The following is a 25592-nucleotide window of genomic DNA, read 5'->3' on the forward strand; positions in this document are numbered from 1 at the left end:
CTGTCACATCCATGCTCTCATGCCTATAGTTGCTAAGTTCTGAAATCTTGTCTCAAAATACTTAAACTTGACTGTAATAAAGTATTGATGCATAACTTGATAGTTTAAGACCAATTTATGATGCATCACATTTGTTTGTTCTGAATAACCATATCTTCTTGGTATGATATAGTAAAGGGAAGCAATAAGCTTGCTATGAGTTTAGAATACTACAGAATGCACAATTTAATTCATGATCGAGACATATGGCATCATTGAAGAAAATAGATCTATAAGAGAGAATTACAGCTATACTATGGAAGCAGAGCATCATAAAAGTCATAAATTGTTATGCCTAAATCAATCTGAAGGGTCACTGAATATAACATATAATCACAGCATATATAAACAAAAATAAACAACAAGATATAGATAAGGTACAAAAGGAGAGCAATATTGTTTCAATCCTAATATACGAGTGCAGCATTATTTGAATCCTAATATACCAGCAAAATCAGAATCACTGATAAACAAATGAAAATAACCAAAAAACTTGAGATTTCAACCTTAGGCCAAAGGTGTCACTATTGCATGCTATCAACTGCCTACGCAGTTTAGCAACCAGTCATTTCTTTTATGGTGACTAAACTATCCACAAAAAATGTATGTCCCAAATGTTAGTTCAGTTTTGAACAACATCATAATAAATGCACATATTCAGATCAACTAACTATGATATTTTCAAGAAACTGGTATCATTTGTGATACACTTATCTCTGATATCATCTGAATGTTTATTGATGTATACATGCAAACTCAAATAGCCAAATGTTTGATCACTGACGTCTTTGGAAATCAGAGTCAAATTAAATTTTAAGCTAATTTGAGTTATAGTTTTCTGTTAACAAATGAATCAATTCATGCATTTACACAACAACCACTTTGATGGCAGGAAGTATAAGATGCATGAAATAATCAAGAAAACACCTTTAGTTTGCATATAACTTTGCATACACGGCTACTTTGGCAGCATAATGTAATACAATGTAAATGCAGCAGTTTCTGGTCTTACACTTAAGATTGACCAATTGTAAGATAGTCCAAGTCACAAACACGTATACTTTGGTAGCATAATGTAATACAGTAATATACACTCTATAGATATATGTTATGAATGAACATAATGATCCAAATGCTATTAAGATATAATCAAAACTCAAAACTTTGATCATCCATAATGTATCATGCATTCGTAAATCACACAAATATAATTTGCAGCAAAAAGTGTAAACTGAATTCACCAATATAAGACTCAAAAGTTACTAAGAGAATAAGTAATTCACCAATAACTTACTCCCACTATTCCTCACTTTATCTTTTCTGATACAATATGAGAAGCAGATTTTAAGAGAACTCTATAAATATACAATTTGGGACAATCAAAATCAAGTAGAAGAAGAAAATAACTATGATAATAAAAACACATATACATGTATATTTCCCCCCTGTTTTTATTAATTATTGAACAAGAATTTAAAATGATGACCCATAGATGAGAGTAGTCTAAACTATATCTCACATGAAAAACAAATATAAACAATATCAATACTAAGACATTGAAGTCTACTGTATTGCTCTCCTATATGTGCATTACCAATTGTCAGAAATTACACTGTTCTACTGCTATAAATCTATCTTAGCATGAACACATGAAACAAAGATTTCTATGTAAAAATATGTAGGAGTGCAGCAGTGATTGTAATTAGCATTTAGGATTGTAATATCATATATATCCTATGTATGCATATTGTATAAACTTTATGATATATAAATCAATATAAATGAAATCACGTGCATCATCAGATTATGTATTCAGGCTTGGGATTGAAGTCACTATATCAATCCTGTATCTGCAGAATACATAAATAACAGAATACAAACACAACAGACGTATATACGTGAACTATATATATTTAGGATTGCAGTAGTAAACGCATAGTATATTAGGATTGCAAAAACATATCTATCCTAATATTTGAAAAAACTATTTAGGACTGATATACTAGTCGTATCCTAATGTAGGACTAAAACATCATATCCATCCTGATATCGGCAATGTATATAAACTGTACATATGTGAAGGAGTCTTACATGATGCACTTGAACCATTCATCTTAGTCTTATACTCTCAAGTTCAACTCAATGTCGCTTTACCATTTTCCGAAATTTGAGTCATTCTGTAGTGCAACTTGATTGATGCTCAAAGGAAAATGCACAGGTGTTTATGAAGTTGATCAATAAAATCATTCTAGTTCACCACAATACTAGAATTATCTGTATATCCCAAATAAAATGAAAATGTTCATGATTTGAACATTCATTTCACACCAAATGCATATGTTCAGAAAATAGAACTCAACCATTTTCAAGATTTTGACATCCTTTGGGGTGTACTCATCTTTAATGGTATCTGAATGTTCAATTTTCATCATATACAAAATCAAGAACCAAATGTTTGATACCAGATTTCTTTTAAGTTGCTTGATTTTATTGTTGAAAACCAAACAAGACAATTAATCTCCTTTACACTAAGCCATTTTGACAGCATTTAGAATTTAAGAAGATTTAATTGACTTTATATCAACAATGTGATCATGACCTATCTGAAAGCCATTTACTGAAATATGTATGTATATATGCAGAAAATGAACTCTTTTATTTTCGAGATTTGTGGAGTACTATTCTCTAATAGTTCTGAATGTTCATTCACCTGATATATACAAGATTATGAAACCAAATGTTTGATGCAAAATTTCTTTGAAAATTAGGATCAAATTTAATTTTAAGTTTCATAATCTCTTTTCTGATGAAATTGAAGACAGTTTCATTGCTATCTATTTAAAACTATCTTGATAGCATTTTTCATATGCAAAATGCAACTGACTTCATTCTACACATTTCATCAGTGTATCTGATCCTTTAGAATCTTCATATATGAGACCACTTTGGCAGCACACCACATATGAAGTTTTCAAAATTAATATCAGAAACTTTAAACATGCATATCCATCATTTAGCATTTCAAAGTAATATGAAATACATAAATATGCACTTAGATGAATGTAATGTAATCTTCATATGAAATAGAGATCCTGTATTGAATCAATTAAGGGTGCTATAAGAGTTACGTACCTTTGACTAAACTTAATAAGCTGATATCAGAAAATTTCTGTGACTGACTCCTGAACTTGGAAATTCATAACTAATCCTAGAAAATTCCGTTTTGGGTGATTCCAGCTCCCAATGGCTCTTTAAGATGTCTACTAAAACTCTTTAGAAGAAACCAACCTCAAATTCTCAGTGGATCTGTACAGTTTTGCAAAAGTAAGTGACTGGGTTGAAATTCCAGAAAATCTGAAAGTGGCTAAAATCTCTTTCTTTGGCCAAAAACCTTTTCATCACTCAATTTTCTAACCAACAAAAGTATTGTGATTTCTAAGCAATGTTCTAAGGCTATTGCTCAGATCGAAAGTACATCAATGAACCATGATACAATGCTCAATATGTAATGTAGAAATGTCAAAGCCATTATTGATCTTGTTGCTGACCATTAAGTCAACAGTTATCTCTAACCATATAAACACTTGGACATATATAGCAACTAAGACAATTAAAAAGGCAACAGCATTTGTCAAGATCTATCATGCAAATCATGGAAATATAATTGACTATGAATTTTGGTTAATTCTGAGTATGACATTATACAGATCAACACCTGCTAGATAATTAAGATGACTATGCCAAATATAAGATTGTAAATCAACAACAACATGATTCAAAGCCAAAATATAATCTGCAGCAAATTAAATATTAAAGCCAAAACTGATAAGATCGAGTATGTGATACCAATACCAACATGATGCAGTTTCAAAATCCATTGATGCTTCTCCAAGATCCACTCATCAGTTATAATCCAAGTAATACATAAACACATACGAACTAAACTAGCCACACAACAACAATGTAAGTAGCATACATTAATATCAAATAACCAAATAAAATTATAGTTTCACTATAATGTCTCAAGGGAACTCACCAAATTGAAGACTGATAATTTGGATACATATCTTATCTGCTCATAAAGTAAGGCCTGGATCGACATGCACCAACTTGATAGAAGGCATTATTTAGTGATCAACAGAAGTGATAGAAGTCGGTGATTGCCTTAATTGCTCTCTCATTTTCTCCTCCTCTCAAAGAATGAAGGTAATGGATAATAAATTTGGGAGAACCCAATTTCACTTGCATCAATCCAGAGCAAATTGGATTTGCAAATGTGAGAGTGTACGTGCATATGTGGATAAATGCATCAGATATGCAATATATATATAGATAACTGCATGCGGATTATATGAACATGAAATCCCCAGAAATCGGTTGTAAAGTAAGTTTAATTGAATATCAGTAACATGTAACTCATCTGAAGATAGTGAGCTCTGATACCAATTGTTAGAAATTACACAAAATGAGTACTATAAACTATCTCAGAATAAGCACATGTAAACACATATACTGCAGATTGCAGATTAGGATTGCTGTTGTAGTCGCATCCTAATTTAGGACTGCAAACCTATATCTATCCTAATGTCTAAAAATTAACATGAACATAAGATCAACTATGACAAATATAGGATTGATATGTTGCTCTGATCCTAAGTTAGGATGCGTGAGATATTGCAATCCTATGAAACAGTAAGTACATAGATATATCGCACCAAGCAATATAAATTGAAATCAAAGATAAAGAGATTATAGAAATACTAACTAGATCCATATATATTGCAGTGAAATAATGTGAGTTTAAATCCAGCAGATTGAAAGGGGTATAGGAAACTGACAAAGTCGATTGCCTCCATCCATTGTTCTTTTCCTAGATTCACCCTTGATCTCAGATTGTTAATGGGACAATTGATTGAGGTGTGGTGCTCTAGCAGGGATCAATGAAAGCGTTCTAATCCACTTTATATCAGAAAAACAGTTAAGGCAGTTCCTTCCATCAAGGAACTGTCTTATAACTTCCTCGTCTTTATCTGATGGATTATTCTAAATAACCATACTATTTGAATTCAAATTCAAAACAGATTGCATTAATAAAACTATTTTCGATTACAAGTTTTATTTAATACTCTGATGTTACAAACTGAACTCTAATACTCCTCACAATGTCAGCTCAAGTGAAAATGCTGATGTCTAGTTCCATAAGGTCTTACACAGGTAAATGATATTTTGTGATTCCAATGTTCTCATGAAAATTCCGAGCACAATTATGAGATCTGCGACCTCTAGCTCTAAGACGTACTTGGACAACACTGTTATTATAGGTCATGCTATTTTGAGGAATGACATTTTCAGAGGTTCCTATTAAAAAAAAAAATCGATGTCAATAATTGTGCTAGTTACTAAAACAATATATTTATCAACAATATATTTAATATACTAAATTTGTTACCTTCATTGAGTACTATGTGATCTTCATTATTCCCAGCATTTTGGTTAACTCCACTATTAGGCATTTGCGACCTATTTGACCGTGCTAGTTGCCTTATATGACTCAAGCGCATTCTTAAATTTTCAGAGGTTCCTATTATGGAAAAAAAAAACATCAATAATTGCAGTTTCATTACTGAAACAATACTGAAAATACATTGATGTTTGTCATTTCTTACCTTCATTGACCGCTATGTGATCACCATTGTTCGTATCATTTTGATTAGCTCCATTACCAGGCACTTGGGATCCATTTGACCGCGCTAATTGCCTCATATGGCTTAAGCGTATTCTATTTGGAACGTGGGTATTATCCTCATGATTTGATGTTTGCCCACGATGACAATGATAATTGGCTCGTCGTCGTGCTAAATACTCATCACGTTGTATTGAACTCATTGAAGCCCGCCAAATGCTCTGACTTGTTCGCCATCTCGCTCTTTGATTCTCTCTTTCAAAATGTGGTGTACTTTGGTGATCAGCATGATTTTGTTGTTCAACACCTATGATTTTCATGTACTAAATTATTTGAACATTAATAAAACATTGGTCCGTAAAAAGTGAGAGAAATTAATGGATGTGAATTTCTCACATTTCTTTTCCATTTTAATATGGCATTTATGCATACACATTTACTCAGTTGGAGTCCACCTTTTGCTAATGCAATTTTCCTTTTAAGTAGTTATGATTTCAATTCTTCCCTTTTTGGGGAAGTTTGGTGACAAATTCTCAATGTTCTAAAATTCTTCTTTAAAGTATTACAAAAAAAAAAACCTCTTCCTGGAAAAAAAAAAAAAACAATATTTCTATCAAAACTGTTAATTTTTCCAACCAACATATATAGAATAATATTTTTGTTCATGAAAGTAGAAAGAAAATTGTGCAAAACACGTATACAATACGTTGAAGATGTTTGTGTTTCAGAACATGCACTCAGTAAGTTACCGGCCATTGCTTCCACTTGATTTGATACACTTGTGGCCTCCATTTGCTGTTGTCTTTGATAATTGGCACGTCTTTGGGCTAAACTTTCCTCTTGTTGCGAAGAACTCAATAATCATCGTCTCTCTCTTTGACGATTATTTCTACGCTGCCTTTCAGCCTCCAATGCATGAAGCTGAGCGTGTCCCTACACCGTACACCGCATTAATATAAAAAAGACAACAAATTCAATTTATAAAGTTTTCCTGGTCTTCGTTGGGTGGGGAAGATTGTGATAAAACAAATTGTGAAGAACTCATTGATTGTCTCGTATCTCCCTGGGGATTATTTCTACTCTGCATTTCTGCCTCTTGTACATGAATACGGTTAGGTCCCTATATGGTAAACCACATTAAGTCACAAAAATTATTTGAAAAAATGGTTCCTATCAATTATTAGACTTTTATCTAACAAAGGAAGCAAGTATAATACTAAGCTACCTGGTCATCATCAGGTGTGTGAGAGCGTGATGAAGGAACCTGGCCCATAATAATCTGTAAAGATGAAAACCATAATTAACCAAGCCAAAAGAGAATCAGCCAAAAAAAAAAAAAGAAAAAAAAAAGAGGTAAACGACCATAAGAAAATAACAAAAAAGGATTGTACCTTGACCTTCTAGTGCAACAATTGATTCAATAACCAAATTCTGCAGTTCCAAGAACAGTAGTACAAAATATTAAAAAATGTAGACTTATTTATTCAACTGAAAAAGTGGTAGTACGATCAAAGTCACAAAACCAAATTTAGCTTCAAAAGACATGGAAGATCATGCATGACTTCCATTTATACAAAGAAGCCAAATAAAACAAAATATCACCTGCAACTGTGGGGCTTCCAGCAATACTTACTATCTTCTTTTACTTCTTGAAATATATATATATGCTGACCAGTAACCAATATATTCTCCTTTGCTTCTTCCCTCCATGGTGGTTGATCTTACTAAATCCAACATAAGTAACTCATAGTCAGGAACAAAAGCCGAAGAACCTAAACATACTACAATCTCACCGGCTCTGCACCTAAATTGAACAAAGAAAAAGAAGATATAGGGATAAAACTAAAACAAAGCATGAGAAATATTGAGACATGTACTGTATATAGCACCATAAACAGATTTAATACAGCTGAACAAAAACATTTTAGGGACCAAAAGATTTCAAGGCATTCTCAATAGACATATCTAATGCAAATATGTTGATATATAAGAATAAAAGAACAGAGAGGGGGAAGGAGATGAGTATCTATATCTCATTCCCATGTAGATATGTATGATAGCTGGTAATGGTATTGGTGCATGAAGGTGAACGTATGTTCAAATCTCATCAAACAAAAAACTACAATTAATTTCAATGAACACAGATGTTAATTAGATAGAGACCCTCACAGTATTTTTTGAGTCCACTCATGTAGCATTCAAAAAGGGGCCACAGTGAGATTCCAAAGTATATCACAACTACTACTGATTATTCCCTGATTGAGGAATATGATCTTAGTTGTCCTGCACCAAAAGAAAATCCCGAAAAAGACAAAGAAATAAAAAAACACAGGGGATTCAACCGGTTTTATATGAAAATCATATTGAAAGTCTGACCTCAAGTGAAATAAATATAATTCAAAATCTGGAAACAACTGCATTTTCTAACCTCAAAATCTGTAATATGATAATTGGTATATTGATAATCATTACAATTCAGAATAGGGTGCGACTATTTCCACCCTACTAAATGCTTTGTTCACCCTACAATCAAATTTTTTCTTTAAAAACCCAAAATTGTCCTTAAATACAATTATTAACAGAAAAAATAATTGTAGTTAAGCACAATTTTATGGATAAATAAAATTTTACCCAACAGACATCCTAATTATCATCTCAGCTTCTATACCAAAAAAAAAAAATTATCATCTCAGCTTCTTCATTGTCAGTCTACCAAACAATTAGTTAGATGAAATTTTCAAGCTATAGCTGCAAGTGAAAAGAATTGTTGGTTAGCATTATTTTGTTCTATTTCATGTGACTTGTGTTTGATTCTACGTCACAGTAGCTGATGAAGGGAGAAGATAGAGAAGAGGAAAAAAAAATTAAAAAGTAAAAAAAGAAATAGAAGGCATGGGGTTGCACCACCATGGTGTGCTTATTTTCTTTTTCTTTTTTCTTTTCTAGTTTTACATTTTCAATAGTGATATCTTTTTTTTTCTTTTCTAAATTATTTGAGGGTGAAATTGGAAGTTTCAAGGTAAAAGTTTAATTGTAGGGTGAACAAAGCATTTGGTATGGTGGAAATAGCCTCACCCTTCAGAATATTACAAATATATAGGAAATCAATTTACCATCTATGATATGGAATAATCTAGATCCTAAGTATTATTACAAAAATAAATTACAACGATTGACAAAATGTGAAAGGAAACAATTAGCATTTGCACCTAAATCTTTCCATATCATGAGAGATTCTCAACATTTCCCCTCAAGTTAGAGAGTGAATGTCATGAAGTCCCAACTTGGAAATTAAAGATTAGAAATTATCTCTTCCCAAGGCTTTTGTGAAAATGTTTGCAATTTGTGGAGAAGAAAGAACATATCTAGTAGAAATCAATCCGGCTTGTAGCTTCTCCCGAACAACATGACAATCAATCTCTATATGTTTTGTTCTTTCATGAAAAACCGGGTTGGCGGCAATATGTAATGCAGCTTGGTTGTCACAATACAAAGAAGTAGGCTTATCATGAATAACCAGAAAATCTTGTAAAATGTACCTCAATCAAGTTAATTCTTGACATGTCATAGCCATAGCACAATACTCAGCTTCTGCTGATGAAAACACGTCACATTACTTTGCTTCTTAGATTTCCAAGAAATCAATGAATTACCAAGAAAAAAAATATTCAGTTGTTGACTTTCTTATTGTTGGACAACTTGTCCAATCTGAGTCACAATAAGCTTTTAAAGCCAAATCATTTTCTGATGGAAAGAAAATGCCTCTACCCGGATTTTCCTTAATAAAATGCAATACTCTCATGGCAGCTTCCATATGAGGTTCCTTGGCTGATTCATGAATTGGCTAAGAATCTGAATAGAATACACAATATCTGGTCTTGTCGCAGTGAGATAAATGAGTTTCCCAATCAATTTCTGATAACGTGTGGGATCTTTAAGAATTTCCCATTTGTAGGTGTAAGCTTTAAATTTTATTCCATAGGAAAATGACATAGACATGCTTCTGTAATACCGGCATCAAGTAGAATATCTAATGCATATTTTTGTGGAGAAACGAAATTCCTTTCTTAGACCATGAGACTTCAATGCTCAAGAAATATTTAAGATTGCCAAGATCCTTTATGCGAAATTCCTTATGAAGAAATGTCTTTGATGATTCAATGGCTTTAGGTTCATTTCCAGTGAGCACAATATCATCAACATAAATGACCACAGTAGTGAAAGAATTACCAACTACACGTGTAAATAATGAATAATCAACCTTGGATTGCTTGTAACCAGCCTTTTGAATAACATTGGAAAATTTGGAGAACCAATTTTGGGAAGCTTGTTTGAGACCATACAATAACTTATTTAGTCAACATACCAGATTCTCCCATTGTCGACTGAATCCGGGTGGAGGAAGCATATAAACCTCTTCATGAAGGTCACCATGAAGGAATGCATTTTGTATGTCCATTTGATAAAGACTCCAATTTCGTGAGGCAGCAATAGCAAGGAGACACCTAAATATGGTGAGCTTGACAGTTGGTGAGAAAGTCTCACAATAATCCATCCCTTCAACTTGGCTATAACCCTTGGCAACGAGGCGGGCCTTGTAACGTTCAATGGTGCCATCTGAATTATATTTGATCTTGTACATCCATTTGTAGCCAATGGATTCCTTGACGGGAGAGAGAGGAGTAAAGCTCTAGGTGTTGTTAGCCTCCGAAGCTTGAACTTCAGATGTCATTGCTTCTTGCCATTGATGATTTTTCATGGCCTCTGCAAAACTGTTAGGTTCCACATTTCGAGTAATATTTGAAATAAAAGAACGGTGAGATGAAGAAAAGCGGTGATAGGAAATGTAATTAGAAAGTGGATGAAGCATACCTTGATTAGGAATTGGGCACAAAGACGATGAATCCTCTTGGGTAGGCAATACAACATAAGAACAAACATAATCTTTTAGTTTGACATTTTGTTTTGTAAAGCGTTATGAGCAGCGAAGTACAGGGACAATATACTCATTAGATATCGGAGGAGAAGAAGGAGGTGAAGATGGTGATGAAGGTGAAGAGTTGTCAAGTGAAGGGGATGAATGAGGTGAAGATGGTGATGGAGTGGTCTGATCATTGGGATGAGTCTTAAGATACAACCAGGTACATCTACTAAAGTCATCCACAATTGTCAAAAAATACCTTGCACCAAAATGAGATGCAATTTTGTGAGGACCCCAAATATCACAGTGAATGAGAGTAAATGGTTTTGTTGTAGAAATAGTACTCAAATTGAATGGGAGATGTGTTTACTTGGCTAATGGACATGTATCACATGCTTTATCTACATTACAAGAAATACCGGGAATTGTTTTGGCTAACAATTGCAAGCGATTTGGAGAAGGATGAACAAGACGTCTATGCCACAAGGTGGAAAGAAATGACTGCATGATTGGCAGAAGAAATATGTGAAGGTTTAGTGGCTAAATTTGGAGTGAGGTAATAGAGACCGTTATGCTAGCTCCCTACCCAAACCAATTATCTTCTTCGTAACCAAGTCCTGCAAAAGACACATGTCAGGGAAAATAGTGATGAAACATTTAAGAGATTTTGTAAGCTTGCTTACTGAGATAAGATTAACCTTAAAACTTGGAGCATAAAGCACGCCATTTAGACGAATATTAGAATTGAAAGAAAAATCTCCAATTGAATGAATGGGAACATGTTCACCGTTAGGTAATTTTACAGGAGGAAACAAAGATGTAGGAACAAGATTTGATAAAGAGTTAGGAAAGGATGGAATATGGTCTGTTGCCCCGCTATCTATGATCCAACTTTTAAGAAAAGAAGAGGAATGTGGTAAACATGTACCATTTACTCTTTACCAGTGCCATAATTTGTAGGCACTATTCAATGGTAAGATTGAGAGCAATTACTTAAAGTTTATGGATGGTCAAATGAGCGGCAGCCATGATAAACAAAAGGAGAAGTTAAAAGCTTCTCAAAGAAATTCCAACATTAGTTGGAAAATTTTTGATAATTTAGGTCCAAGAGCTTTTTGCTCTGATACCATGTAAAAATGATAATTGGTATATTGATAATCATTACAATTTAGAATATTACAAGATATATAGGAAATCAATTTACCATCTATGGTATGGAATATTCTAGATCCTAAGTATTATTATAAAAATAAATTACAACGATTGACAAAATGTAAAAGGAAACAATTAGCATTTACACCTAAATATTTCCATATCATGAGAGATTCTCTAGTCTATTTAGTTGTATGTTAGGTTATATTTATAATCGAGTTTTCAGAAACTTAATGTAAGTGTCATATATAAGCACTTAAGCAGCATCTTGACAATTCTTGTAAGGTTGAAATATTTAGTACCTTCACATGACAACTTAAAAATAAACCTAATCTGTACCTTCACCTCATTTACTATAGGACAAAATACTGTTTACTCCCTATACTTATAGGGAGTCGACGTTTCAGTCTCGAACATTTTAATTTCACCTAAAAACTCCCTAAACTCTCCAATTTCACCCAATTGGTCCTTGCAGTTAATTTTCCGTTAAAAGCTCTGTTATTTTGCTGATGTGACATTCCGTACACTACCAAAATATCTATTTTACCCTGCCCTCATAGATTTTTTTTTCTCTTTTCTCTTCCCCCCCCCCCTTTTCTTTGCTTCTTCTTCTTCCAGCTCTCTCTCCTCTGTTTATTTTTTTTTAATCTTGCAGGGAGCTTTAAATGATCATTGATAGCTCCAATTCAGATTTCAGAAGGCTCCCACTTTGGGTTCCTATCCTTGTCTGACAGTATAGCTCTGCAGCCTTCTCTGAAATCCTTGCTGACTTCTCCTCACAAAAATGCAAACCATTCTACACCACCACCAGCACAAAATGCTCTTCCTTACCCCTTACGAATCACCAACTTGACATTAGCATCCTTTTCATATGAAAGGAAAAGTTTCAATAGTCGAGAAATCATTTCAAAGTTAGGGGCATTCAGTTGTCGAGGACTGTTCAATGTCAATCACCATTTCAATAATGTCATCCTTAAACAAACATCCAAAAAGCTAAGGAAAACAGGAAAATACTCATAATATCTAATTATCCAACTTGTCAACAGCTCAATCATACAATTTGATCAAGGCAGCAACTGAAAGTTGTACATTCATTATTTGAACCAAGAGCAAGGCATCAACTTACTTACCAAGCTTGAAGATTTTTAAATCAAACCAAGAGTAAGACCAGTTGACCACGAGCTCGAGACTTCAATTGAAAACCCAGAAATTCATGACAGAGTAAGAGACAGATCGATTTTGGCATCAACTGAAAACCCAGACATTAAGGGAAAGTCGTTTTCAAGGAGAATCACAGTTCAACCTCTGAGGAACTTTCCACTTTCATTTAACCAAATCTCACCTTCTAACCATGTCAGACCCAAAACCCAGACTAGTCTGTTGCATCGGCGATGTCCACGGCTTCCACACTAAGCTCCAAAATCTCTGGTCCAATCTCGAAATCTCCATCCCCTCTCCAGGCTTCGCCACCGCCCTCCGCGACTACTGAGGCCGCGGCTCAGACACCCACCGCCCTCGTCCTTGACTTCTTCATCGCTCTCCTCTCCAGATACCCACTTCAAAAAGACGTCTTCATCGCCAGAAACCACGACTTCGCCTTCGTCCTTGACTTCTTCATCGCTCTCCTCTCCAGATACCCACGTCAAAAAGACGTCTTCATCGCCAGAAACCACGACTTTGCCTTCGTCCCCTTCTTGAGAGTCCTGCCTCCTCCGCCGGACGGGTCCGAGTTCAGCGAGGGGTGGAAGGAGTTTGAGGACAATAAGGTGAGAGAAAAAGTTTTGGAGACAGAGGGCAAGAAGACGTAAAAAGAAAAAGAGAGAAAAGAAAAAAAAGAGAAAAAAAAAAAGAAGGAAAAAAAATATGTGAGGGTAAAATAGACATATTGGTCGTGTACGGAAGGCCACATCAGCAAGATAACAGATCTTTTGACGGAAAATTAACGACAAGGACCAATTGGGTAAAATTGGAGAGTTTAGGGAGTTTAGGTGAAATTGAAATGTCAGGGACTGAAACGTTGACTCCCTATAAGTATAGGGAGTAAACAGTATTTTGTCCTTTACTATATACTGAAGCTTCTATATTGTTATATACTGAAGCTTCTATATTGTTATATACTGAAGCTCCTATTCAAGTATTCATAAACACTATTCATTATCGTTCATATGAGAGGGAAATGACGTTTTTGCTCTTGAGTTTTATGCAGAAAGAAAAGGCCCGAGTTTTTTATTATTTTCGGGAAACCTCCATCGAGTGCAGCCATCAAGCTCACAGATACAAGGGTAGCATCAGTCGCAGGTATCAAGCACATCAATCAAGCTCTTAGATATAAAGGTTGAGCTGAAAATGAATAGAAGAGGTTTGGCTTTCAAAGCTTATTTGCCAGATTTGATATCAAATTTGGTATTTTAAATTTTTGATTTGATGTAACATTTTCGATTTTGATCATAGGCCGCTAGGGTAGGAAAAAGAAGAGGAGAGATCTAAGATTAACTCAGTTCATGTAGAGGGGGCAGGGTTATTGGGTTTTGTTCTAATGGAGAGGAAGAAGAATTTGCGTAAGTGGTTTAAGATTTCTGTTTTTGCTTTTTCTTTTTTACTAATAGATTGGAATCTAATTGATTGTCTTTAGATACTATAATCATTTTTCTAGTTTCTTGCTTTGTGTGGGTGAAAGTTTTTGTTGTGATTTTGGTTTTTAAACTTGAAACTTTTTGATTGAATTGTTCATAGGCTAAATTTGGTTTTTATTTTTATTTTTGTAGTCTGCCCTTAATCTAGAGGTTGTACATATTGAAGGGGCGGGGATTTGGACTGGAGTCAAAGAAAAAAGGTTTGGTTGTTAAGAATAATAAGCAGCTATTTCTTTCCTGATTTCCAAGTTCAGAGGTTTGAAGCTAGCTTTGAGCCAATTTTTCCATACCAATATGTTTGTAATTAACTATCACCATTGGCCATTGGATTAACGTTTGAAATTTATCAAAGGTCTCTTGCTGTTATTGGCTGAGTTGATTGAATAAGTTGCCAAAAAAAAGATTGGTAGAATAAGAATAATGCCTCTGTCTTATTTCAATGAGGTCAACTAACATATTCTCCACCAAAAACAAAGTCACAAAACCTGATTGAAATGGACCTATCTTATTTCAATAAGGTCAGCATGCCAATTGTCTTCTTTTCTATCTTGATTTTCAAGTTATCTCTAGAATGAAGGAATGGACCTTTTTTTTTTTTTTTTTCTAAGTTCACAAGTACATAACCTGCAGCTTGTGGTGGTGTATTTCGTGAGACCCATGGTCATTACATTGGCAGTTACTGTCAAGAATTGGGACACAAATCTGCCTTCTACACAGAGCTGATGTGTATGATCATTGAGATTGAATATGCCTTCCATTATGGTTGGCGATGCCTCTGGCTTGAATGTGATTCGACTAGTGTAATTGCATGCATCAAATCCTCATCTTTTGTTCCACCTTGGCCGCTTCGAATTGCATGGCTTACTTGCTTAGCACATATTAGATAAATAACCTTTCATTGTTCCCATATTCTTCGGGAAGGAAATACGATGCCTGATAGAATGACAAACATGGGCTTACTTTCTCCATCCCTGGTTTGGTATGTTTCTCCTCCGCCTAATATATCTCCCTATCTTCGTATGGATGATATGAGATTCCCTTAGCTTTGCCATGTTTAACTCTCTTTCTTGCATGAGTTGGTGTTGGGCTTGTTTTAACAGTTGGCAGTTGGGAAAATTTGAGCTTTTGCCTCAATTTTTTCACTTCCTTTTGTCTTTCTTTCTAGCTTTTGGGGTAAGGTTTATGGTTGGCGATGCCTCTGGCTTGAATGTGATTCGACTAGTGTAATTGCATGCATCAAATCCTCATCTTTTGTTCCACCTTGGCCGCTTCGAATTGCATGGCTTACTTGCTTAGCACGTATTAGAGAAATAACCTTCATTGTTCCCATATTCTTCGGGAAGGAAATACGATGCCTGATAGAATGACAAACATGGGCTTACTTTCTCCATCCCTGGTTTGGCATGTTTCTCCTCCGCCTAATATATCTCCTTATCTTCGTATGGATGATATGAGATTCCCTTAACTTTGCCATGTTTAACTCTCTTTCTTGCATGAGTTGGTGTTGGGCTTTTTTTAACAGTTGGCAGTTGGGAAAATTTGAGCTTTTGCCTCAATTTTTTCACTTCCTTTTGTCTTTCTTTCTAGCTTTTGGGGTAAGGTTTATGCCCCCCCCCCCCCCCCCCCAATCTCTAGGTTGTATTTTCTTTTTATGTTATTAATAAAATAAAAATAGGGGGACGGGTGGTGGGTTCCCAGAGTGTGGCAAACCCCTCTCCTTCGGGATAGAGGTTGGAACTTGTTCCCGACATAGTTTGCCTCCGAGGAGCTAATATAGCCTAATTCCTTATTCAATTTTTTTTTTAAGTACAGAAATAAGACAATTTGGGCTCATCACTAAAATATATAATGGAAATTTACAGTGCATGTAAGAGGCAATATATTGGTCCCAAAAAGTTTATAGATTTCAAGAAGAACACATCAAAACTTTAATAATTACAAATTTGTTTAAAGGGAAAACTATTGTTTAGTCCCTGAAGTATGACCTCGTCATCGTTTCAGTCTCTGCCTTTCTAATTTAATCTCAAAAGTCCTTGAACTCAAAATTTTCAGTCCAACTGATCCATTCCCTTTATTTCATCCGGTTGCCTATTGACATGTCAGTTTTCGACTTGCCAGCTCAGCGCCACGTAAGAGACTGATTTTGTAAAGTGACGAAAATGTCCCTACTTCAATTTCTTCCAAAATTTCCTTCAAAACGGTGAAGTCTCCTGAGCAAACTCAAGGAGAGAGAAAATAGATCTAGATTTCTCTCTCTCCTCTATCAGTGAATATCTCGGCACCACCGTGCCTCACCTCCACCACCACGGTGTCCACCAGTCTCCGACGACTCAAACCCAGCCCCAACATAGTCTGGAGATGCCGGAAAATGACTCACCCACCAACGAAGCAATACTCGAAACTGCTTTGGACACCCAAACCTTTCTGGTTGTATAGCTTCTCTCTCTTCTGGCGCACCTAGCGAACCCAAATCGCCACCAACGACATTCCTTTTCTCCAAGTTGTCACCACCACCTCCCATTACCGTGAATTTCTTCAACCTGCAAATTTCATGGTATTGGGTTTATAGAGGAGAGAGAGAATGGGAGAGAAAGAAATCAGGAACAAGAACAAGAACAAGAACAAGAAATTCAATAAACCTTGTGGATCACCCATACGTTGAATGAGGGAGAAGAATCGAAGCCAGAAAGTTTTGGGTACTTTGGCAATGGTTCTGCAACTTTCGGCAAACGTCGAGGTTGTATGAGGTGTACCAAAATTGATCCTTTCTTTGTGCTCCACACACTGGTATAATTAATTTTCAGTGTTGATTTGAGTTTTGATGGACTGGTGGTTTGGGTGTTTTTGCCATTGTCAGGGTTAGCATGCACGGCAGTGCTTCTGGAGTTTTGGTTTCGTTTCTGACATCCTGGAACATGAATTGATGTGTAGCAGAGCTTGGTATGCGGAGTTGGATAAATTGGTGAATCCAGGTAGAGATCGCCACCGTAATGCTACTGTTTGTGGTGGCCGTTTGAACTCCTTATGTTTTTTATTTTATTTTAATTCATACATGTTGTTGGTTGTTGAAGAAAATTGCTCTCGATCGGTTCTTTGCTGCACTTCAAACTGAAGGAGAGAATTGGGATGTTCTCTGCTCTACTCGACTTTCGCAGTGGCTGCAAGTTTATGCTTGCTCAAGATTTCTATTAGCTCAGATTGAGCTCCTATGATTGTTGAAGTGCACCCACGATAGATTTGCTCCTTTTCTTTGCTTTTGATTGTTTACAATTTGTGTTCATGATTTGCTATGGTAGTCGAACTTACCATTTTGGAGGAAATTTTGGAAGTAACTGAAGTAGGGACATTTTCGTCACTTTACAAAATTAGTCTCTTACGTGGCGCTGAGCTGGCAAGTCGAAAACTGACATGTCAGCAGGCAACCTGATGAAATAGAGGGAATGGATTAGTTGGACTGAAAATTTTGAGTTCAAGGACTTTTGAGATTAAATTAGAAAGGCAGGGACTGAAACGAGGACGAGGTCATACTTCAAGGACTAAACAGTAGTTTGCCCTTGTTTAAAATATTTGTGGTTTCTGAAAACCGTTTTTTCGGTTTATATCAATCCCATACTTTAAGTCAATCAAAGCCAATGTGACTCCCTTTCAATATTTCGTTTCAAATGATCCTTTATAATACTCACCTAATGAGCAAAAGAGCCCTGTAACTAATAGTAGATTTCAAATATGTATTTGACATCTTTAGCTCCAATATGCATCATCACATAAACATATTACAGTTGAAGTTGCTCATAGACACATAAATTGGCTAGCACTTGCAGTTGGGATCGGATTTGTTTGTTGGGACTGACTTTGACACTTTTACAGATACAGAAATATACCAACATGATAAACCGTAATCTCTAGCAATAAAACCTTATGATTGTTATAGGTACGTATATTCTATTCATTTTGTTGTTTATAATTACTAATCACTGCACAAAAATTTTGGAAACAAATGATCGATAGACCTATAGAGATATGACTATTTTGGAAGCAAAACCATAACATTATTGAGAACATGCCATTTGAGCAAAATAGGGATTATGTTTAGATCTTCAAGGACCATCTATTTTAATGGTTTTGTTCACTTTAGTTTTCAACAGCTTTAGTTGTCGAAGCTTATATCATTTTGAATTTGATTGATCTGAATGCACGATTTAGTTGGGATTGCAGTGACTTAGTGTTCTTTGTTTACAAGTTCAAATCACATGTATTGTAGATGACCTGCTCTTTGGTATTGAAATTTTATAGTGATGCTTTCTGATGTTTCAAATTATATAGTGCATATTGTTTCTGTTTCGTAATTGCTAATTGATTAGATGGAATAAGAACCTATAGACTATTTAGTGTTGATATCAAGAGAAAAGTCTCTGATTCCACTGTCAATATTGACATTAAGAAGATAAACATTTGTTTGGGATATTAATTCATGACATTTGTGTTTTGGTTTCTACTTAAAAAGGGTGAGCCCAACTTAAAGCTTAGTTTAGTTGCATTCATAGTTTGATATTGGTCTTTCTGGAAGAGGGTGAGCCCAACTTAAAGCTTGATTTACAATAAAACATAACGACACCCACCATTCAGTCTCTAGACCTTACAGCTCTGCAACATTCATTATTAATTGTAGTGCAGGAATACTATATAGCATATGATGTTTGTCACATGGTAGAAAAATAGAGTATGTCATTTAGGTTGAGCATTGTGCTATAGTTGTTAGGAAGTTAGCATCAGATTGCAACTTTATAATATGTGTCCTATACGACAAAGTTCACATATATTTCCTGCCCTTTTTTTTTTAAGGCAATCTAAGATCTTCCTATGCTCAATTGAAAATATTAAAACTAATAAAAGAGTATAAACATTGTGCATATACAAATTATTTTAAAAAAAAATTTCTTTTGTATAATCTGCCTGTCCATCTTTTAAAAATCAGAAAAGAGGATTGAATATCACAGATGTTAAGAGTTACTACTTATTTCAAACAACAGTTCGATCAATAAACATTATGTGATTTTAATCTTGAGTCCTGTTATTAATGAAAGGCCAAGAGAATCAATGTTAACATTCTGAGCTCAAAAAAGGGCAAAAGAAACCATTATTTATTTGAAGTTAATGAGTGTATGGCTGGACTTGTAGGTAATTCCATAGTATGTATAAAACCTGATAATTTATGCTCACTCCATTTATTAAGTTGTAGTAAGAATTGGCAAATCTCCAAAATCCTGTAGTAAAATAAAACCTAAAATCACATGCCTGAAAAGTTATTTACTCAAACAGACAAAAGGAAAGGGGAATGTACTTACTTTTGGATTTCATAACGCACTGTAATAATTATATATCCATTGTGTCTATATGCAGGGCAAACATTACCCATATAACTATACAACTACGTTCATCATTTTGGCTGGAAGGTTGAAAGGCAAGAGGGGTTGTATTTTGGAAGTGGATTTCATCTGGCTTACTTTTGATCGCGCGGTGAGTTTTGTCGATATGTGAAAGTAAGGTAGTTCTTTGCTTTAGTTATTGGTAACCACCTCTTTCCTAATGTTGGCAACAATGGTTAAGATTCAATGTTGTTTTGTGTAATGACATTAGTTTATGTTGTATTTTTGTCAGCTACAACGTGATTGGTTGTGATAAATTGCAGACTATGTTAAACAAGGAATTTAGCATACACAGTGTAGGTGTGTGAAAGTTCAATTTGATTTGGTATTGCATTTCTTTTTTTTTTAAGTATTGCATTTTATTTTCCAACATAGTTAATCAATTTTCATCTTTTAGTATTGCATTTCAATTTTTTATTTGCTAATTTGGTAATAATAAACCACTATGCCCCAAAAAAGCTATCAGACGACAGAAGGTTGATTTTCTATCGTCTGAGTTTTTCAGACGACAGATAAATTAAATGTGTTGTCTGAATATACAGAAAAACCATACTTTGAACTTTTTGAAAATATAGTTAGATTCAGACAACAGTTACATGTTGTTGTGAAATAAGGAGATTTTCTACATTGAACCCTAGCAAAAATTTTAGAATTCCCCCCAATAAATTTAGGTCTTTCCCTCTCAAGTTCCCAAACTCTGTAGCTGACTAGTTAATGAGGTGATATTCAAACGACACAATTGTGTTGTCAGAATATGGTGAGTTTGACTTTAATTGTTTCAAGGCTCTTTGGACATAACACACTAGCACGTGCCCACACTCTATGTGTGTGGATGTTTTTTTTTTTGGTAAGGAAATTGACAGTTTCTTAACCAAAGCAGTTTTCTACAACAATAACTACTATTTATTTTATTTTAAATTAAATTCCTTTTTAGTTTTTTAAATTAACATTATTATCCTTGTTGGTTATTTCAGTTTCTAAAGTTTTTTAATATTAGAGGGTTATATTCATCAAATTTTTTAGTGTTGGATCTATTCTCTTGATAATAGTATAGAAAACCCCCAATATCACGGTCTGAAACTCAACCCCTCAAAAAATATATCTAGAACTCTATCGTCTCTCTCAGCAACCAAAGACTCAACCGAATCGCAATCTCAATCTCAATCTCAGCCATCTCAATCTCTCAAACTTGATAATACTTACCCAAACCTAGTCTCTCCTTCAACCCCGAGAATCCTATGCATTGGATTCAATTGATTGGATTCAGTCTTCGATTTTATGGTTTCGATTGGCCTCACGTCTTACTGTTCCCGTAAGTATATTTAGTACCCGCTTGGGGATATCTTTTGGGGGTATCCTTTAGATCTACATCCCTCACTTGTAAAAGCTAAAGGAAACTCTGTCAGAATTTGTAAAAGAGTCAATTGGGGCGCATATCCTAAACGACATCGGCAAGTCTGATATCGGGGTGCTCTAGCTGGCTGGAGATAGAAGTTAAAATGGGTTTTAATTTGGAATTCTTGGTCGGCATCTTTGGAGTTTTAATTCCCTCTCATGCCGCTTTCTCTAGATAACCTAAGCGGAAACAAGCTTCATTTTTTCGACGAGGAAGAATCACTCATCATTTCAATGGCTCTAGGTAACTTGATAATCTCTTAAAGCTTTGATCTTTGATTTTGAATTGGGTTCATGGACGCGGTTTTTGGAGCTGGAGGAGCTTTGTGGAATTTTGTTGGATTTATGAGTTTAAGTTTGAATTTTGTTGACACCCTTTTGTTAGTTTAATCAAAAGTTTATGAATTTGGAGGTTTTGCATTCTGGGTAGTGATTAATGGTCAGATATGGATTGATATGTAATGTTCTGGACCAAATTTGAGCTCGAATCATTTGGTTATGGTGGGAATGAAATAAAATACGAGTTTTTGGAGTTTGACTTTGAAGAGTTTGATTCCTACAAAAGAAGTGAAAGTTCGATTTGACCAAGTAATGGTATTTGTTGCAGATTTTGCTTTAAGGAGGAATGTACTGATATTATGGAGTGAATGTACAGATTTTGCAGATGTTGCACAAATCTTTATGGAGTGAATGTACTGATATTACAGCATCATTTGGAAGTATGAGTAGAAAATCATTTGTTGATCTAGCACTGTTACACCGGCACTTGCCGGATGAGTTACTCTTTGAGGTACTAATTAGCTGCTTTTTAACAGACATTTATGGCTATAGTGAACTTGCAATGCTCACTTACACTCTTAATCCTTTATCTCATGTGTGGTTGCTATTAAAATGTTAGAAAAAGGAATGAACAAAAGACGTGGAAATTTTAATAATCTCTTAGAATGAACTAAAGGAAGTGTTCAATTTATCTTGATCATTCTTATAGGTCTAAATTTCACAAAAGAATTCCCCCCTAAGCCATGGGCGTCATATTTCCTTTTTTATATTTTTGCAAGTATGTATTCCTGATTTTGGAGCATTAGGAGAGCTCTTGTGATAACCAGGAAGAGCTCAATTCTCTTTATATATAAAAAGAGCTCAATTCTCTATAAACATATTTCTACTTGCAGTTTTCACTACAACAAAAAGTCTTTAGCGACCAACTTTTTGCGAGGAATTGATTTTCCTCACTAAATGTCACATTTCAAGAGGAATAATTAAGTTCCTCACTAAATGTCATTAGGTTTTTTACGAGAAACATATTTTCCTCCCTATATATCACTTTCTACGACGAATATTTCAGTTTATCACTATAGGTACTACAATTTGGTCTCTCAAATCGTCATGTTATTAGCGAGGAAATATGAGACTTCAGTGACAAATTTTTTCATCGCAAAAACAACATTCAACGAGGAAATAATGATTTCGTCGTTATTTGTTTGGCGGCAAATTGTTTAGGACCCGCCAAATTTGATGGCGACAAAACTATGGTTTCCTCGCTGAAAATCTATTTTCTACGAGAAACCATTTCCTCGTTAAAAGAAACAATTAGTGAGGAAATAACACTTTCCTCGTTATTAGTTTGGCGGATAATTGAGTAAGGCCCGCCTGATTCATTAGCGACAAAACTATGGTTTTCTCGCTTAAAGTCTATGTTCTACGAGGAACCATTTCCTCGTTAAAAGAAACAATTAGCGAGGAAATAACACTTTCCTCGTTATTAGTTTGGCGGATAATTGAGTAAAACCCGCCAAATTCATTAGTGACAAAACTATGTTTCCTCACTAAAAGTCTATGTTCTACGAGGAATCATTTCCTCACCAAAAGAAGCAATTAATGAGGAAATAACGCTTTCCTCGTTATTAGTTTGGTAGAAAATTGTGTTAACTTAGCTTAAGGAACGAATTTTCATATTTCGACCACTTTTCAATGGCATATTCACATCTTAACCGTTCAATTTTTAGGTACATATTCATATATATATATATATATAATTATTGTCACACCTCAATTCCTTCCCTCTGATCTTCTGCTCACTACACACACACCATATACACAGTCCTTCTTGGCTAAGGACATCCTTACCTAAGCTTAGGTACGGATTTCCAGTTTTTAGCCATTTTCCGATCATATAATTACATTTTCACTGTTCAATTTTTAGGTCCTAATGTATAGATCATCTCTGCAAAATTTCAACCAAATTGATAATCGTTAAGGCATTCAAAACTGCAAATTACAACAATATACACGAACGGTTCAGGTTCGACAGATTTGGTTCGTTCGTGTAAATTGCAGTTTTGGATGCTTTAACGATCATCAATTTGGCTAAAATTTTGCAGAGATGATCCATACATTAGGAACTAAGAACTAAACGGTTAAGATGTGAATATGTTAGGCCTGGGATCGGGTCGGTTCTAGTTAAAAAGGGGTGGAACCGAAAAAAAAAACTAACTCTTAAAATCGGTTCGGTTACGATAACAATATTTGCAGAACCGTTTTGGAACCGAACCGAATCTAAACGGTTCGGTTTCTGCCTTTTTCCGGTTCCTTAAGAATTGTTCTAGTCTGCCTGGAATGAACACAAATAGTCAAATACTGGCTGCATAAAAACTTTCAAAGTTCAAGGTCATATCAGAAATACAAATTTGTTCAAAGTCAGGTCTACATTTCAAACATCAAAGTTCAAACATAACAAATTGAAAACTTAACAAATAACATAGAAAAGACATTAAGTTCAATTCATGATTAAAATCTTGAAGTAGGAAGCTGGGCATCAAGGAAGCAAGCAGGTCTCCAAGGCAGCAAGCATATGTCCAACGTCGATCAATATTTCCTGGCCAAGAAGACAAGCAGTATCATTATGAATAACTATAGTTTGAACAGAAATTATGATATCATCAACAAGCACAATATAACAATAACAAAAGAAAGAAGATGGATTTGGATTTGGATTTGGATTTGGCTAGGATAGCATCTGTGCAAAACCTCACTTAGACACTTATGAAAAACATCTTGACAGAAACCTGCATTCAATATTCATCGAAAAAAATATAGCAATTGCAACTGCATTCATACACATACATTTCACTAATCACTACATTCATACACATAAGACTTCATAGTTTCACATAAATTTCATTGCATTCGTACACACATACATTTCACTGCATTCATAGTTATTAACTAATGACATTAACAACATGAATATACACTTTATACTTACAGTTTGATCATTTTTTGGCTGCTTTTGATGCATCAGACTTCTTCTGCAGTTTTGGGGCCTTTGCTGCAGCACGCTTCTCTCTTTTTTCTTGTTCTTCTTTCTCTTGTTCTACACAACCGTTTCCTTTCCATCAATGGTCTCAATGATGGGATGATCTTCCTTGGTGAAATGCTGCCAGACCTTGGACCTCTCTCTTGTCACAGCAGCTCTGCCTTTTCTCTTCCTCTTCATTGCAGCAGACTTTGCCTTTTTCGAAGTAGGAACTTCCTTTGCGTTCTTTGGACAGTCGCTTGATTCTTCACTTCTACTTCCACTTCCACTTCCACTTCCAATTACAGGGACAATATCAACAGCCATTGTTGAATCCATGTCAGCCTGAAACGCAAAAATTAAAACCCAAGAGAATGAGAGACTAAACTACAAGTTTTTAGAATCCAAAAATGCATTCGGCAGAGGTACTTCAAAAACAAATTTGCAAAACCAAAATAATAAAAGCATATATGATATCAAGTTTAGAGTTTATATATAACCTAAAACTAGTCTTCTTCTTTCCTGCACACTGATCTTTTTTTTCCTGTTGTTAGTATTCCTCAATAATCATGCAAAAATATTGACTCTTTCCAATGAAATGATTCAGATTAGTTAATGAATTCTCTCTCGGTTAGAAAATTTTGTGAAGAGATTGAAAAAGACATTAGCAAACCCCCATTTTTTCTTAAGAGATCGGGGAAGAGAGGAAATTGCAGACATGTGAATCCTTATTCTTATTCAACCAATCATATCTCTCAATCTCAGTTTTGATATGCTATGTCGTAGGATAATTAAAATGTCTCCAATTAAGTCTAAATACCAAGCTGTCAACCAGATTTGACAATGACCCGATCAAATTAAGAACTTTGATCAATCCTTCATCCTCTTTCTTCACAACTCCTCTGTTTACAAAAAACAATATTGTAAAACAATACCGAACGGCCCCTTACTTTCTTACCAGTTCTGGGTTCAAGCCTTCAAGGATGCAACACTTCAACCTCCTGAGATTCTTCTCTTATCTACAAAATTGAAACGAAAAGAAAACTTG

At 34.9% G+C, this 25592-nt stretch overlaps 2 long non-coding RNA genes across 4 annotated transcripts; both read right to left on the reverse strand.

Annotated features, from left to right (window-relative positions):
- Positions 1 to 5257: 5257 nt before the first annotated feature.
- Positions 5258 to 5779, reverse strand: LOC112190438. Its single transcript, XR_002932406.2, has 3 exons — positions 5706 to 5779; positions 5489 to 5620; positions 5258 to 5397 (listed from the first exon to the last, which is right to left on the reverse strand). It is a non-coding gene; the product is annotated as an uncharacterized LOC112190438 (long non-coding RNA).
- A 928-nt stretch (positions 5780 to 6707) lies between these two features.
- LOC112190437 lies at positions 6708 to 8158 on the reverse strand. Of its 3 annotated transcripts, none has more exons than XR_002932402.1 (5): positions 7892 to 8158; positions 7325 to 7446; positions 7114 to 7153; positions 6948 to 7001; positions 6708 to 6842 (listed from the first exon to the last, which is right to left on the reverse strand). It is a non-coding gene; the product is annotated as an uncharacterized LOC112190437 (long non-coding RNA). The 3 variants fall into 3 exon arrangements; XR_002932404.1 differs by having other exon boundaries at positions 7325 to 7526; XR_005805696.1 differs by lacking the exon at positions 7892 to 8158 and having other exon boundaries at positions 7325 to 7862.
- Positions 8159 to 25592: the final 17434 nt, after the last annotated feature.

This window comes from Rosa chinensis, chromosome 2 (genome assembly GCF_002994745.2).
Source record: "Rosa chinensis cultivar Old Blush chromosome 2, RchiOBHm-V2, whole genome shotgun sequence".
Taxonomy (NCBI): Eukaryota; Viridiplantae; Streptophyta; class Magnoliopsida; order Rosales; family Rosaceae; genus Rosa; species Rosa chinensis.